Source organism: Schistocerca nitens, chromosome 3 (genome assembly GCF_023898315.1).
Source record: "Schistocerca nitens isolate TAMUIC-IGC-003100 chromosome 3, iqSchNite1.1, whole genome shotgun sequence".
Lineage (NCBI taxonomy): Eukaryota > Metazoa > Arthropoda > Insecta > Orthoptera > Acrididae > Schistocerca > Schistocerca nitens.
This window is the reverse complement of record NC_064616.1, coordinates 34272168-34288914: the sequence shown is the minus strand read 5'-3', so window position 1 is coordinate 34288914 and position 16747 is coordinate 34272168. Positions and strand designations below refer to the sequence as shown.

At 45.3% G+C, this 16747-nt stretch overlaps 1 non-coding gene across 1 annotated transcript; it reads right to left on the bottom strand.

Annotated features, from left to right (window-relative positions):
- Positions 1-16144: 16144 nt before the first annotated feature.
- Trnat-ugu (transfer RNA threonine (anticodon UGU)) lies at positions 16145-16219 on the bottom strand. The gene has a single exon. It is a non-coding gene; the product is annotated as a tRNA-Thr (tRNA).
- Positions 16220-16747: the final 528 nt, after the last annotated feature.

The following is a 16747-nucleotide window of genomic DNA, read 5'->3' as shown; positions in this document are numbered from 1 at the left end:
CGGGAACTGGACCGAGGCTGGAACGAGGCCGGCCGACGTGCCGTTGCGGGAACGAGACCGACCGGTTTATGAGCCTCTACAGGTTGATTTATGACCCCCTGGGACATAATCTGTCCTCCTGAGAAAGCCCCAAACTCTCCCTATCCCCATCCCCATCCTTATCCCCCACCGCTCAGGGAAAACTCCCAGCCGTCCTCCTCCCATCCCCCACTTGGAAATTGGCAGGAAAAAGTCTCAGCTGACTGTTTGTTGTGGGATGTTGGTGGGGAACAGACTGTTTATTGGCAATTTGGTTGGGAATCGATTGCAGTGAAACGAATATTTTTTAAACAATTTCTTGTAGACGAGTCAATCTGTAGAATATTCTTTATTTAAACAATTTATTGGAAACAATGTGTTGTATGGCTATAGTTTATTTATAGACTTTGGTGCGAAATTGATTGCAGTGTATGGAACATTGTTTAAACAATTTCTGGTAGACTAGGCAATGTATGGAATATTGTTTATTTAAACAACTTATGGGGTACAAGGCAGTATTTGGAATACAGTTTGTTTATTTAAAGAATTTGTCAAGAAATTAACTTTGATATATGGAATACTGTTTATTTCACCAATTTGTGGGTGTCAAGGCAGTATTGAATATTTGAACAATTGTCGAACGTTTCTATTCTGATCACATAAGGAATACGGTCAACATAACTGACTGCACATAATTACACTTTTAAAAATCTTTTTGCACCGACCACGGGGCATTGTATGCCCCTGCACCGACTGCTTCGCCAAGCCGGCCGCCTCGCACATTCTTGCACATGCAGGACGCACTACACCTGCTCGGGCCGCACAACCAATGTCAGCCGCACCACAAACCAGCCTCGTGTGGTGTGCCGACCAGAAGTAGCGCTAATACCCAAACAAACCGTCAGTCAGCGGCAGCCCCTTGGTATTAGATACTTCACAAATTTCTGTCGAAACGCATGCTCGACCTCTCTCTCTCTCTCTCTCACTAACTCAAGTGGTCATCTACATCTACATGACTACTCTGCAGTTCACATTTAAGTGCTTGGAAGAGGGTTCATCGAACCAAAATCATACTATCTCTCTACCATTCCACTCCCGAACAGCGCGCGGCAAAAACGAACACCTAAACCTTTCTGTTCGAGCTCTGATTTCTCTTATTTTATTTTGATGATCATTCCTACCTATGTAGGTTGGGCTCAACAAAATATTTTCGCATTCGGAAGAGAAAGTTGGTGACTGAAATGTCGTAAATAGATCTCGCCGCGACGAAAAACGTCTTTGCTTTAATGATTTCCATCCCAACTCGCGTATCATATCTGCCACACTCTCTCACCTATTACGTGATAACACAAAACGAGCTGCACTTTTTTGCACTCTTTCGATGTCCTCCGTCAATCCAACTTGGTAAGGATCCCACACCGCGCAGCAATATTCTAACAGAGGACGAAGGAGTGTAGTGTAAGCTGTCTCTTTAGTGGACTTGCTGCATCTTCTAAGTGTCCTGCCAATGAAGCGCAACCTTTGGCTCGCCTTCCCCACAATATTATCTATGTGGTCTTTCCGACTGAAGTTGTTCGTAATTTTAACACCCAGGTACTTAGTTGAATTGACAGCCTTAAGAATTGTACTATTTATCGAGTAATCGAATTCCAACGGATTTCTTTTGGAACTCATGTGGATCACCTCACACTTTTCGTTATTTAGCGTCAACTGCCACCTGCCACACCATACAGCAATCTTTTCTAAATCGGTTTTCAACTGATACTGGTCTTCGGATGACCTTACTAGACGGTAAATTACAGCATCATCTGCGAACAACCTGAGAGAACTGCTCATATTGTCACCCAGGTCATTTATATAGATCAGGAACAGCAGAGGCCCCAGGACGCTTCCCTGGGGAACACTTGATATCACTTCAGTTTGACTCGATGATTTGCCGTCTATTACTACGAACTGCGACCTTCCTGACACGAAATCACGAATCCAGTCGCACAACTGAGACGATACCCCATAGGCCCGCAGCTTGATTAGAAGTCGCTTGTGAGGAACGGTGTCAAAAGCTTTCCGGAAATCTAGAAATACGGAATCAACTTGATATCCCCTGTCGATAGCGGCCATTACTTCGTGCGAATAAAGAGCTAACTGCGTTGCACAAGAACGATGTTTTCTGAAACCATGATGATTACGTATCAATAGATCGTTCCCTTCGAGGTGATCCATAATGTTTGAATACAGTATATGCTCCAAAACCCTACTGCAAACCGAAGTCAATGATATAGGTCTGTAGTTAGATGGATTACTCCTACTACCCTTCTTAAACACTGGTGTGACCTGCGCAATTTTCCAATCTGTAGGTACAGATCTATCGGTGAGCGAGCGGTTGTATATGATTGCTAAGTAGGGAGCTATTGTAACAGCGTAATCTGAAAGGAACCTAATCGGTATACAATCTGGACCTGAAGACTTGCCCGTATCAAGCGATTTGAGTTGCTTCGCAACCCCTAAGGTATCTACTTCTAAGAAACTCATGCTAGCAGCTGTTCGTGTTTCAAATTCTGAAATATTCCATTCGTCTTCCCTGGTGAAGGAATTTCGGAAAACTGCGTTCAATAACTCCGCTTTAGCGGCACAGTCGTCGGTAACAGTACCATCGGCACTGCGCAGTGAAGGTATTGACTGCGTCTTGCCGCTTGTGTACTTTACATACGACCAGAATTTCTTCGGATTTTCTACCAAATTTCAAGACAATATTTCGTTGTGGAACCTATTAAAGGCATCTCGCATTGAAGTCAGTGCCAAATTTCGCGCGTCTGTAAATTTTAGCCAATCTTCGGGATTTCGCGTTCTTCTGAACTTCGCATGCTTTTTCAGTTGCCTCTGCAACAGCGTTCGGACCTGTTTTGTGTGCCATGGGGGATCAGTTCCATCTCTTACCAGTTTATGAGGTATGAATCTCTCAATTGCTGTTGCTGCTATATCTTTGAATTTGTTCCACATCTCGTCTACATTTGCATAGTCAGTTCGGAAGGAATGAAGATTGTCTCTTAGGAAGGCTTCTAGTGACACTTTATCCGCTTTTTTAAATAAAATTATTTTGCGTTCTGGTGGATTTGGAAGAAACGGTATTGAGCCTAGCTACAACGACCTTATGATCGTTAATCCCTGTATCAGTCATGATGCTCTCTATTAGCTCTGGATTGTTTGTGGCTAAGAGGTCAATTGTGTTTTCGCAACCATTTACAATTCGCGTGGGTTCGTGGACTAACTGCTCGAAATAATTTTCGGAGAAAGCATTTAGGACAATCTCGGAAGATGTTTTCTGCCTACCACCGGTTTTGAACAAGTATTTTTGCCAACATATCGAGGGAAGGTTGAAGTCCCCACCAACTATAACCATATGAGTGGGGTATTTATTTGTTACGAGACTCAAATTTTCTTTGAACTGTTCAGCAACTATATCATCGGAGTCTGGGGGTCGGTAGAAGGAGCCAATTATTAACTTAGTTTGGGTGTTAAGTATAACCTCCACCCATACCAATTCGCACGGAGTATCTACTTCGACTTCACTACAAGATAAACCACTACTGACAAACACAAACACTCCACCACCAATTCTGCCTAATCTATCTTCCCTGAACACCGTCTGAGACTTCGTAAAAATTTCTGCAGAACTTATTTCAGGCTTTAGCCAGCTTTCTGTACCTATAAAGATTTCAGCTTCTGTGCTTTCTATTAGCGCTTGAAGCTCAGGGACTTTACCAGCACAACTACAACAATTTACAACTACAATTCCGACTGTTCCTTGATCCAAGCACGTCCTGTATTTGCCATGCACCCTTTGAGATTGCAGCCCACCCCGTACTTTCCCGAGGCCTTCTAACCTAAAAAACCGCCCAGTCCACGCCACACAGCCTCCGCTACCCGTGTAGCCGCCAGCTGAGTGTAGTGAACTCCTGGCGTAGTCAGCGGAACCCGAAACCCCACCACCCTATGGCGCAAGTCAAGGACATGTCCTGTGACATGCCCCTGCTGGGCCTGTACGTGCCGTTAGTCACAGTTGGACCAAACAACAGACATTGCACCGTTTACCTGGGAAAGCCCCAGCTGTGGATGTCTTGGAAATGTTCCCTCACTCTATCAGATTGATTTAATAATTAATTAAATTGTGTGCGACCAGTTTTTCCTGGCATTCTGATGGTGGGTACTAGGATTGGTATATTTGATGGGACTTCATCTCTCAATTGCCTGGTTTCCTAACCCTCTTCGTTTTTTTCCCTTTCCCCTTTTGCTGGATACTGACACAGTTAAGTCATTTGGTAGGAAGTCGATTATGTTAGAGGTAGTTGAAAATCTGAAGTTTTAGCTCAGTTGCATTTAAAGTCTTTAAACAATTTGCAGGAGAGGCTGGACTGATGCGTGCTCACAAAACAATAAATTGATCAGTTGGGAATCTGATGTTGTGACTGGTTTTTGAAAGCACTATTGAATTCCTAAATTGGTTCTCTGTTATACCAGGACGAAGAATGAGCAGGAGGATGAGGAAAAGGAGGAAGAAGAGGAAGGTCTACCATGTGATGGCACAGTAACAACAACGAATACCACTGTAAGACATAGTCCACTGTGGTGTACTGAGAAGCACAAAACATGACATACTTAAACCACGATCCAATCCGTAGCAGTAGCTGTCATTGTTACATGTTGGAGATTGCTCAAACACTTGCACACCTCAAGTGCTCATATCTCGAGGCCCACATGCAGCGCCCCAAGCTGTAATGTCACATACTGCTAGTTGCCGCAGTGTACTCATGTCTCAGCAATAGTGTAAGGTCAGCAGTTGGACATAGCCTGCTGGAAAGGACCACATGGCTGCGGAGGTCATCTGGGGATGATTGGAGTGGCAGGAATTCGAATGATATCAGTACATCCAGTGCCTACATTTGGCAGTGATTGATAATGAATCGCTCAATTCTCCACGGAAAATATATGCAACACATGCAATCATGATGACAAGCCAACATCTACTGAATAATAGTTCGCTATTCAGTTATCCAGAGGTCGCCGCTGCCAGTAATTGCCACTGCAGCTGACTAGCTGGCTGGAACTTTCTTTATACCCAATGCTCACGAGAGTGTTAAGATGAAAATGTCCATATGTTCTGACCACATGCTACCTCCACTGCACGCCCCGCACACCAAATGGAGTCGTCCTAGGAACCAGTCACATACTTATCAATGTAATTACAATTAGATATTACAATTGCAGCTCCAATCTGATGACATTCGAAAATGACCGAAGTATCAGAAAGACCTCCTCCTGATGGATGCGAATCTAGAAATAACAATAGCTATATTCCTCGTATGACTGGACATAATTTTCCACATAAAATACTTCATCCTCCTATGGCTATCAGTGCTGTGAAATCGCGTCTTTGCATATCAGATCCATACCTTCCTTACGACTGGACACAGACATTTTCTTCACACATCGGAACAATGACCACAGTAAATTTACACCTCAACACATACTCTACAAGCCTGCTGATCAGAGACTCTATTGCACTTCCCCTGCTGCATATGATACTTCGCGAATAACTGAATGCTCATGGCATCAAAAGATATTAAGCGAAATTTTGCGATGGGTGGCCGTACCTCATCTGTTTTTCTTGCAAGTGGTACCAGTCCATCTTAGGAAGAGAGACGTAATCGTCTTATAAGCGAGCAGATGTTAAAAACACGATCGCAGTGACCATGTTACAGTCACCCTGAATAAAAAAGTGGTCTTGGTTGCACATGCACACACAAGTTCAAAAATGGTTCAAATGGCTCTGAGCACTATGAGACTTAACATCTATGGTCATCAGTCCCCTAGAACTTAGAACTACTTAAACCTAACTAACCTAAGGACATCACACAACACCCAGTCATCACGAGGCAGAGAAAATCCCTGACCCCGCCGGGAATCGAACCCGGGAACCCGGGCGCGGGAAGCGAGAACGCTACCGCACGACCACGGGCTGCGGACCACACACAAGTATTGCCAACGATATTAACATTAAAAACTACATGTGGCTTATAAATCAAGGTATGGTATTGATTCCCAATGAAGTGGTTGTCCACAGAAATACCGTGACACTGAATATTGATAACGATCGGAAGCGCAGATGCACATCAACAGCAGTGTTAGCTCGTAATAAACTCTCCCTTATCACCGAATTTTGAAAGTGATTCGGCTAAAGACTGTAGAATTAAATCGATATTTGCAACTCCCTCATGCCAATGCTAGATATTTTCTACACTAATAAACAGTATTTGGAACACACTATCTCAATACCATCTAAACAGTGTAAAAGAGGTTCTCCAGACTCCCTGCTGCTTTGTCCATGTGATCGTTCCAATTTAAGTCAGAACTGAGCAGAAGTTGGAGAGTGCTATATCGAAGACCTTAGGCATCCCATGGAGAAAGAGGTTGACCCGTGTTTTGACCACTCAGCGGTAATGAGAACATGTTGTCATAGCTCCGCCAACCGTGTACAATGTGTAAGGCCAGCACCAAACAAAGCCTCCTCCTGTAATACGAAGTAGCAGTGAATGTGGTGTTTCTTATTGGGAAAAATGGGAAGACTCCACATTACATGGGGAATGGAAGAAGGATAAGGATTTTGCTACTGCACTGTGGTGCATCTTCAAACTACGTAGAGGTACTGCAGTTCGAAGGAGATCTGTGTCCCTCACGAAGCATTCATGTCTGTCACCCAAACATTCTCTCTATCCTCTTTATTTTCTACCATCCAATAGAGGAAATCTATGAACTATAAAATCTCCACTAACATCACCTACTAGAGAAGTCGATAAGATATTACAGCATACCTGTCTTCTGATATATCGAAAATATATGCCGTCTGTGTGCTAACATCTAGTACGTGTAGTGATCCTATTAAATATACAGGTGTTGGTCCATTGGAATAAGTAGGCAGTGCTCGAAGTCACTTGCACAGACCAGTGTAAAGTTTTGTCACCCATACTGTAGGAGAACCATATCTCATAGACTATGCAGGAGGATCATATCCCACAGACTATCAATCGCAAGAGAAGGTTTCTGTGTTGTTCTTTCATAAACCGTTTGATACATTGTTTTATTATGCTGTAGCACATTCAAGCAGTGTATGACAACAACTTTGTACATCACCATATATTCTGTTTTTCCACCACGACTGTGAGCTCTGTGTCAAGTGCTAAACTGACATTAACACATATCGATCCATTGACTCTCTCAGAAAGCTGAGCATCACCTTGTGTAAACCTTGCTGTGCCCACAGTAAACAGGATGATTGAAATAAAAGTCAGAAGCAGTGTTTCTTATTGACAAAAATGTGGAAGAAATCACAACATACGGAAATCGGCATAGTCTGTGGCATTGTGGAGCGTGTCCAAACAGCTGCTCAAAGATGATGACCTCTACCTTTAATCTCATCTTTCACAGGGACAATGTAGGAGCTGTCTAGGTCTTCCATTTTGAAGAGACCAAGAGCATTGATTTCTTGTATTGAAGCCATGTATACAATCACTGTTTACATGCTGGCCATCCCCATATGTGGTTGCTCCCACCAGGACTCTCTACATCTCAAACAAATGGTGTTAGTCAATCATTATGTGGTAATTAACAGTGTATCAGTGGACCGATAGGATGGAAAAGACTCCATTGATATAGGATCATGTACTGTAATAAGCACCACAGTTGATAGTGAGATCAATTTTAGCAATTATACCGGTTTTTCCATAATGCCATGGCCGACCAATGACAGGGAAGCATGGTCCCCAATTTCTGCTTCATCGCTAAACCACCCCTCCACTACTTTGCTTGTACCATATACAAGATCGCGAATATAAATAGATGACTGTGCAGTATGTCCATTCATAGTTAATTCTCGAACATATACACCAAAGTATACCAGACAGCGTCCTATACTGATGCAAATTAGGTTATGTACATCTCTCTAGCACGTCTGTCATAGTGCATAATTTACGATTACGATTGTCCAGCTTTCCCTCTGTGGATGGGAGTCACATTGTATTCTCACATTCTTAGGATCAAGATGGAGATTGAAAGATGTCCCCACAATGGCTTTGACCACCCCTCTCTACAATACTGTCGCCAATTTTATTTGCAGCTGACCAGAAGTAGGATTGTATTGTACCCACTATATTTCACATCTCGTGAAGGAACAGAGAGAGCTGAGCTAGTAACTGCTGTTCACCAAAGACTGTTCTGCACCAATGTTACTCATGTCACCCACCCAAGTGCAAAAGATTTCTCCAGATGTGAACTTGTTGATGAGGTTAGCACCCCTTATCAGTGTATGGTAGATATGAGAGTGTTGTGATGATAAGACAGATGTTTAGGAAGAAATGTGTGGTTCATGCATGATGGAGCTTCAGACGGATGGAATTTTAAGGATTTTACATAAATAAACTGTTCTATCAATTCTAAAGTGTTGTTCTATTGTCAAGATCAGCACCAAGAAGGTATCAGCAAGAGGGAAATGACTGTGGAACATAAACACACACACTGCTAAGGCTATGTTTCTGCACTTACACATGCTATAATGTTGAAGCCATGTGGTTTCTGAAGTGGTAGTCATGAGGAGTGCAATGCTCTTAATACTCTAATGCAAGACATATCTGTCCAACAACGGTCACATTCACCTTGCATGTCTTCTATCTCATTCACTATGTTGACAAGCTTTAAGACGATTAAATTACTTCCTTCTACACCAAAGAAAAACATAGATTCCTTGTGATACACGCACAGTATAGCTTTCTGTAGGTGTATAGCGACCACTGTACATATCCAATTATGGCTCAGGAATTATACTATGTTGGCTTCAATCCTATAAAATGATCGCCAGCAGTGGGAAATACTTCTTACAAGGAAACAGACACGCACAGCAGCAGTGTTTGACATGTGAAATTATACACTATGATGCACTAACTCTGTACACGGGACAACTGTCAAGCTAATGTATGTATAGGGTTTGGAGTACTTCGCAAACAACTGTCACCAACTTAGAATCACTGCAGTTATAAAACTGAAGACCCGAATAATGTCCAAGATGTGGTAAATAAAATGGAGTACATTGCATACATCTTCGTTCATCTAGAGGAGTGTGTTGAAATAGGTTTTCCGTTGATGGTCATGATTCACCATACATGCACTGGAAGCCCTCTACTGACTGTGACATGGAGACGTTTGCTGTTAACGACTGCATGTAGATAGCGCTCTAAGTCACACACAGAACACGCAATTGTACACAATTCGATCACAAGTTATACCACACAACTGATGCGACCAGAGACAACAACGGAAAAAATGGTTAAATGCGTGATCAATGACTCCGTCTCTCTAGAATGCATCAGCCTACCATTAAATCATACCTCATTACAGCCCTCCTCAACGAATCGCTACATCTACTTTGTATCATCCTTTAACGCAGCTCCATGTCAACTTAGAGGTAGATACACTCCTGGAAATTGAAATAAGAACACCGTGAATTCATTGTCCCAGGAAGGGGAAACTTTATTGACACATTCCTGGGGTCAGATACATCACATGATCACACTGACAGAACCACAGGCACATAGACACAGGCAACAGAGCATGCACAATGTCGGCACTAGTACAGTGTATATCCACCTTTCGCAGCAATGCAGGCTGCTATTCTCCCATGGAGACGATCGTAGAGATGCTGGATGTAGTCCTGTGGAACGGCTTGCCATGCCATTTCCACCTGGCGCCTCAGTTGGACCAGCGTTCGTGCTGGACGTGCAGACCGCGTGAGACGACGCTTCATCCAGTCCCAAACATGCTCAATGGGGGACAGATCCGGAGATCTTGCTGGCCAGGGTAGTTGACTTACACCTTCTAGAGCACGTTGGGTGGCACGGGATACATGCGGACGTGCATTGTCCTGTTGGAACAGCAAGTTCCCTTGCCGGTCTAGGAATGGTAGAACGATGGGTTCGATGACGGTTTGGATGTACCGTGCACTATTCAGTGTCCCCTCGACGATCACCAGTGGTGTACGGCCAGTGTAGGAGATCGCTCCCCACACCATGATGCCGGGTGTTGGCCCTGTGTGCCTCGGTCGTATGCAGTCCTGATTGTGGCGCTCACCTGCACGGCGCCAAACACGCATACGACCATCATTGGCACCAAGGCAGAAGCGACTCTCATCGCTGAAGACGACACGTCTCCATTCGTCCCTCCATTCACGCCTGTCGCGACACCACAGGAGGCGGGCTGCACGATGTTGGGGCGTGAGCGGAAGACGGCCTAACGGTGTGCGGGACCGTAGCCCAGCTTCATGGAGACGGTTGCGAATGGTCCTCGCCGATACCCCAGGAGCAACAGTGTCCCTAATTTGCTGGGAAGTGGCGGTGCGGTCCCCTACGGCACTGCGTAGGATCCTACGGTCTTGGCGTGCATCCGTGCGTCGCTGCGGTCCGGTCCCAGGTCGACGGGCACGAGCACGGGCACCTTCCGCCGACCACTGGCGACAACATCGATGTACTGTGGAGACCTCACGCCCCACGTGTTGAGCAATTCGGCGGTACGTCCACCTGGCCTCCCGCACGCCCACTATACGCCCTCGCTCAAAGTCCGTCAACTGCACATACGGTTCACGTCCACGCTGTCGCGGCATGCTACCAGTGTTAAAGACTGCGATGGAGCTCCGTATGCCTCGGCAAACTGGCTGACACTGACGGCGGCGGTGCACAAATGCTGCGCAGCTAGCGCCATTCGACGGCCAACACCGCGGTTCCTGGTGTGTCCGCTGTGCCGTGCGTGTGATCATTGCTTGTACAGCCCTCTCGCAGTGTCCGGAGCAAGTATGGTGGGTCTGACACACCGGTGTCAATGTGTTCTTTTTTCCATTTCCAGGAGTGTAGTTCTTTTTTCCAGGAAAGCATCAAAGACAGCTGCCAACTTGCATGTATCACTATTACCTCAATAGACATACAGTAGAATGTTGTTAAAAAACCACATAGAAACTGTTCTGTGAGGTATTAGTTAGCTGACACCGCATGGTTGTGATTGGTTTAGAGTACAGAGAAGCACATAGTAAATACTGTTTGTTAGGGTTTTAAACAGCTAAACAGTCTTGCATAGACTGAGACACACGATCCATTCTGTAGTTGTATGTTGCAGTCCCCAGCTGGTAATACAATGCTCTGTAGCTGAGGACACTTTATAAAAGTCCAAAAGGGTATTCTGAATAACTTTGGGGTCACATCTGGGCTTGTCATCCAACATATGTAAATTTATTACTCTACATTTGGTAGCCATCCACATCAAACATTCTATTCGAGCCGTCTTATCGCTGTCGACGAAAAATGACCTTTTCTCTGGTTCCCAGTGATTCCATCTCAACTTTTTCTCGTATTCCTCTTGCTGTCAATTACTCGTTCCGATGTACAAGAATTTTTCGGCATCAAGGAAAAGACATACAAGTTCTTCGACATTCCCCCTCGATATCCCTGCATTTTGGCGTATTTTCCCTCAATCTACAAGTACTTCCCGTCAGTTTTCGTAATTTTATCGTTTTTATGTCACTTTTGCCCAAGTGATCATGGCATCACTTCTCACCCTGTATTCTAAAACTGCTTGCAAATGTAGTACAGTTGTCAGACCCTAGAGCAAAAACACTATTTTTCTGGTCAGATGGAATAGTATGCACAGTAGTCAAATGCATCCAGTCACTTCCATCCACATATTCCACAGTTGCTGTGCATTTGCTGTTTTTCTGCGTGTCTGTGTCTATGTGTGTGTATTGGAAGGCTCCCATGACCCTGAGTAGACCTGAGTTGGTGTTCAAGTGTGGATCTGCCACGTGTTATACCTGGAGTGAAGTTTGGATGGAGATGCACAATACACCACGTCTGGGATATGGCTTGAAGGTGGATCCGCCAAGCGTTCTGTCTGGAGCGTTTTTCGGAGGCGGATCCACAACACCTATGTCGGGGATAGGGTTCGAAGGTGGATCCACCATGCTTTATGTCTGGAGATGTGTCCATTGTCTGAAGGTGGATCCACCAGCGTGAGGACTGTGTCATGGGAGCCATATGCGACACACCCACTGAGACAGACAGATGGAAAACAGAGCAAATGCCCTGCAACTGTAGAATATGTGGTTGGGAGTAACTGGATGCAGTCGAGTACAGTGCTATACTATACCTTTCGACCAGAAAAATAGCACATTTGCGCTAGGTATTGACAACTGTACTGCATTTACAAGCAGTTTTAGAATATGTGGCGAGAAGTGATGTTATGATCGCATGGACACAAGTGACATAAAATCGATAAATTTACGAAAATTGACAAAAATACGTATAAATTGAGGGAAAATACGCCAAAATGGAGGGATATTGAGGAGGAATGAGGGAGTACTTCCATGTCTTCTGCTTGGTGTAGGAAAATTCTTGTAGATGAGAGTATGTTCAAATGGCTCTGAGCACTATGGGACTTAACTTCTAAGGTCATCAGTCCCCTAGAACTCAGAACTACTTAAACCTAACTAACCTAAGGACATCACACACATCCATTCCCGAGGCAGGATTCTAACCTGCGACCGTAGCGGTCGCGCGGTTCCAGACTGTAGCGCCTAGAACCGCTCGGCCACCCCGGCCGGCAGTGAGTATGTGGCAATTAAGAACAACACAAGGAAAAGCTGACATGGAGACACTGAGAACCAGGGAAACAGTTATTTTTTCATCGACAGTGATAAGAAAGCTGGAACAGAATGTTTAACATGGATGACTACCAAATGTAGAGTAATAAATTTATATATGTCGGATCACAAGAACATGTGTGATCCCAAAGTTATTGGGAACGACCTTAGAGATTTTTATAAAGTGTCCTTTGCTGCAGAGCGTCTATTACCAGCTGGGGGACTGCAATATACAACCACAGAATGTACCGTGTGCCTAACAAACAGTATTTACCATGTGCGTCTCTATTCTCTCCACCAATCATAACCATGCGGTGTCAGCTAACAAATACCTTACAGGGCAGTTCCTACTGGTTTTTCAACTACATTCTACTGTATGTCTATTGAGGTAAGGGTGATACATGCAAGCTGACTGCTGTCTTTGATGCTTTCCTGGAAAAGAGAAACATCTTCGTCTAAACTGACATGGATCTGTGTTAAAGGATGATAGAAAGTAGCTGTAGTGGTCGATTGAGAAGGGTTGCAATGAGGTATTATTTAATGGTAGGCTGATGATGCATTCTAGAGAGATGGAGATGTTCCTGCAAGTTATTTATCGCGCATTTAACTATTTTTTTCCGTTGTTCTCTCTGGGCGCATCAGTTGTGTGCTGTACTTCGGATCGAATTGCGTACAGTTGCCTGTTCTGTGTGTGACTTACAGCTCTCTCTTGCCGATACGTTCTTGGGACTGATGCAGACACTAGAACAATACTTCAGAATTCATAGAAGAGTTGATTTACGTACAATGCTTCAAAATTCATTTGTCTGGAGCTCCATCATGCATAAACCACATGTTCCTTCTTAATCATCAATTATATCACCATAACACTCTCATATCTCCTCTACACCGATAAGGGGTGCTACCTCATCAACAAGAGCGCATTTCGAGAGATCTTGTGCACTTGGGTGGGTGACATGAGTAAGATGGGTGCAGAACAGTCCTTGCTGAACAGCAGTTATAGACTCAGCTCGCTCTGGTCCTTCATCAGCAGTGGAATCTAGTGGGTACAGTACCCTCCTACTTCTGATCAGCTGCAAACGCAATCAGCGACAGTGTTGTAGGGAGGGTTGGTCAAAGCCATTGCAGGGAGATCTGCATGGCTGCAATATACGAAATTAACGCTCTTGGTCTCTTTGAAATGGAAGAGCTAGACATCTCTACCCTGTCACTGTGAAAGATGAGATTAAAGGTAGAGGTCATCATCTTTGGGCAGCTGTTTGGACACACTCCACAATGCCACAAACTCTGCCAATTTACATATTCTGTGATTTCTTCCACATTTTTGCCAATAAGAAACACCACTTCTGTCTCTTATTTCAATCATCCTATGAGTCATGGAGCAGCATTGTTTACACTAGGTAATGTGTTAATGTGAGTATAGCCCTTAACACAGAGCTTGCAGTCATGGTGGAAAAACAAAATGTATGGTAATTTACAAAGCTATAGTCATACACTGCTTGGATATGTTACAGCAAAAAAAAAATCAAACCTCTTCGGATAGAGCAACACAGAGATCTTCTATTGTGACTGATAGTCTGTGGGATATGGTCCTCCTACAGTACGGATAAGGAAACTTTACACTGGTCTGTGCAAGCGACTTTGATCACTGACTGCCTATTCCAATGGACCAACAACTGTATATTTAATAGGTTCACCACATATGCTAGATGTCAGCACACACACAGTATTTATTTTCGATTTTTCAGAAGAGAGGTATGTGGTAATATCTTATCAAGGTCTCTACTGAGTGAGGTTAGTGGAGATTTTATAGTTCATTGTTTTTATTATACACTCCTGGAAATTGAAATAAGATCACCGTGAATTCATTGTCCCAGGAAGGGGAAACTTTATTGACACATTCCTGGGGTCAGATACATCACATGATCACACTGACAGAACCACAGGCACATAGACACAGGCAACAGAGCATGCACAATGTCGGCACTAGTACAGTGTATATCCACCTTTCGCAGCAATGCAGGCTGCTATTCTCCCATGGAGACGATCGTAGAGATGCTGGATGTAGTCCTGTGGAACGGCTTGCCATGCCATTTCCACCTGGCGCCTCAGTTGGACCAGCGTTCGTGCTGGACGTGCAGACCGCGTGAGACGACGCTTCATCCAGTCCCAAACATGCTCAATGGGGGACAGATCCGGAGATCTTGCTGGCCAGGGTAGTTGACTTACACCTTCTAGAGCACGTTGGGTGGCACGGGATACATGCGGACGTGCATTGTCCTGTTGGAACAGCAAGTTCCCTTGCCGGTCTAGGAATGGTAGAACGATGGGTTCGATGACGGTTTGGATGTACCGTGCACTATTCAGTGTCCCCTCGACGATCACCAGTGGTGTACGGCCAGTGTAGGAGATCGCTCCCCACACCATGATGCCGGGTGTTGGGCCTGTGTGCCTCGGTCGTATGCAGTCCTGATTGTAGCGCTCACCTGCACGGCGCCAAACACGCATACGACCATCATTGGCACCAAGGCAGAAGCGACTCTCATCGCTGAAGACGACACGTCTCCATTCGTCCCTCCATTCACGCCTGTCGCGACACCACAGGAGGCGGGCTGCACGATGTTGGGGCGTGAGCGGAAGACGGCCTAACGGTGTGCGGGACCGTAGCTCAGCTTCATGGAGACGGTTGCGAATGGTCCTCGCCGATACCCCAGGAGCAACAGTGTCCCTAATTTGCTGGGAAGTGGCGGTGCGGTCCCCTACGGCACTGCGTAGGATCCTACGGTCTTGGCGTGCATCCGTGCGTCGCTGCGGTCCGGTCCCAGGTCGACGGGCACGAGCACGGGCACCTTCCGCCGACCACTGGCGACAACATCGATGTACTGTGGAGACCTCACGCCCCACGTGTTGAGCAATTCGGCGGTACGTCCACCCGGCCTCCCGCATGCCCACTATACGCCCTCGCTCAAAGTCCGTCAACTGCACATACGGTTCACGTCCACGCTGTCGCGACATGCTACCAGTGTTAAAGACTGCGATGGAGCTCCGTATGCCACGGCAAACTGGCTGACACTGTCGGCGGCGGTGCACAAATGCTGCGCAGCTAGCGCCATTCGACGGCCAACACCGCGGTTCCTGGTGTGTCCGCTGTGCCGTGCGTGTGGTCATTGCTTGTACAGCCCTCTCGCAGTGTCCGGAGCAAGTATGGTGGGTCTGACACACCGGTGTCAATGTGTTCTTTTTTCCATTTCCAGGAGTGTATATGACGGTAGTATCTGTTCCCGAAAGAACAGTTACCGTGGATGACCACGCAGCTTTGCTAGAAATGAAATGATAATTAAATGGACACCCTAGCTGCAAACAGGCGTTGATGTACTTCATTGGGGATATGTTGAAAATGTGTGCCCCGACCGGGACTCGAACCCGGGATCTCCTGCTTACATGGCAGACGCTCTATCCATCTGAGCCACCGCGGGCACAGAGGATAGTGCGTCTGCAGGGACTTATCCCTTGCACGCTCCCCGTGAGATCCACATTCCCAACATGTCCACACCACTACATTCGTAGTGCGCCTAATAGATGTTTGCCCATCATACTCATTACTCGTGGCAGATTAATCTACCAAGTCCCGTACGAGTTCGGGCATAGCGAGTGCGTTCGCACAAGAAGGTCAATGGCCGGGAAGTCATATTTTAACTATATATGACGGTAGTATCTGTTCCCGAAAGAACAGTTACCGTGGATGACCATGCAGCTTTGCTAGAAATGAAATGATAATTAAATGGACACCCTAGCTGCAAACAGGCGTTGATGTACTTCATTGTGTAAGCAGGAGATTCCGGGTTCGAGTCCCGGTCGGGGCACACATTTTCAACATGTCCCCAATGAAGTACATCAACGCCTGTTTGCAGCTAGGGTGTCCATTTAATTATCATTTCATTTCATTGTTTTTGTCTGTTGGATGGTACAAAATAACGAGGATAGAGAATGTTTGGGTGACATACA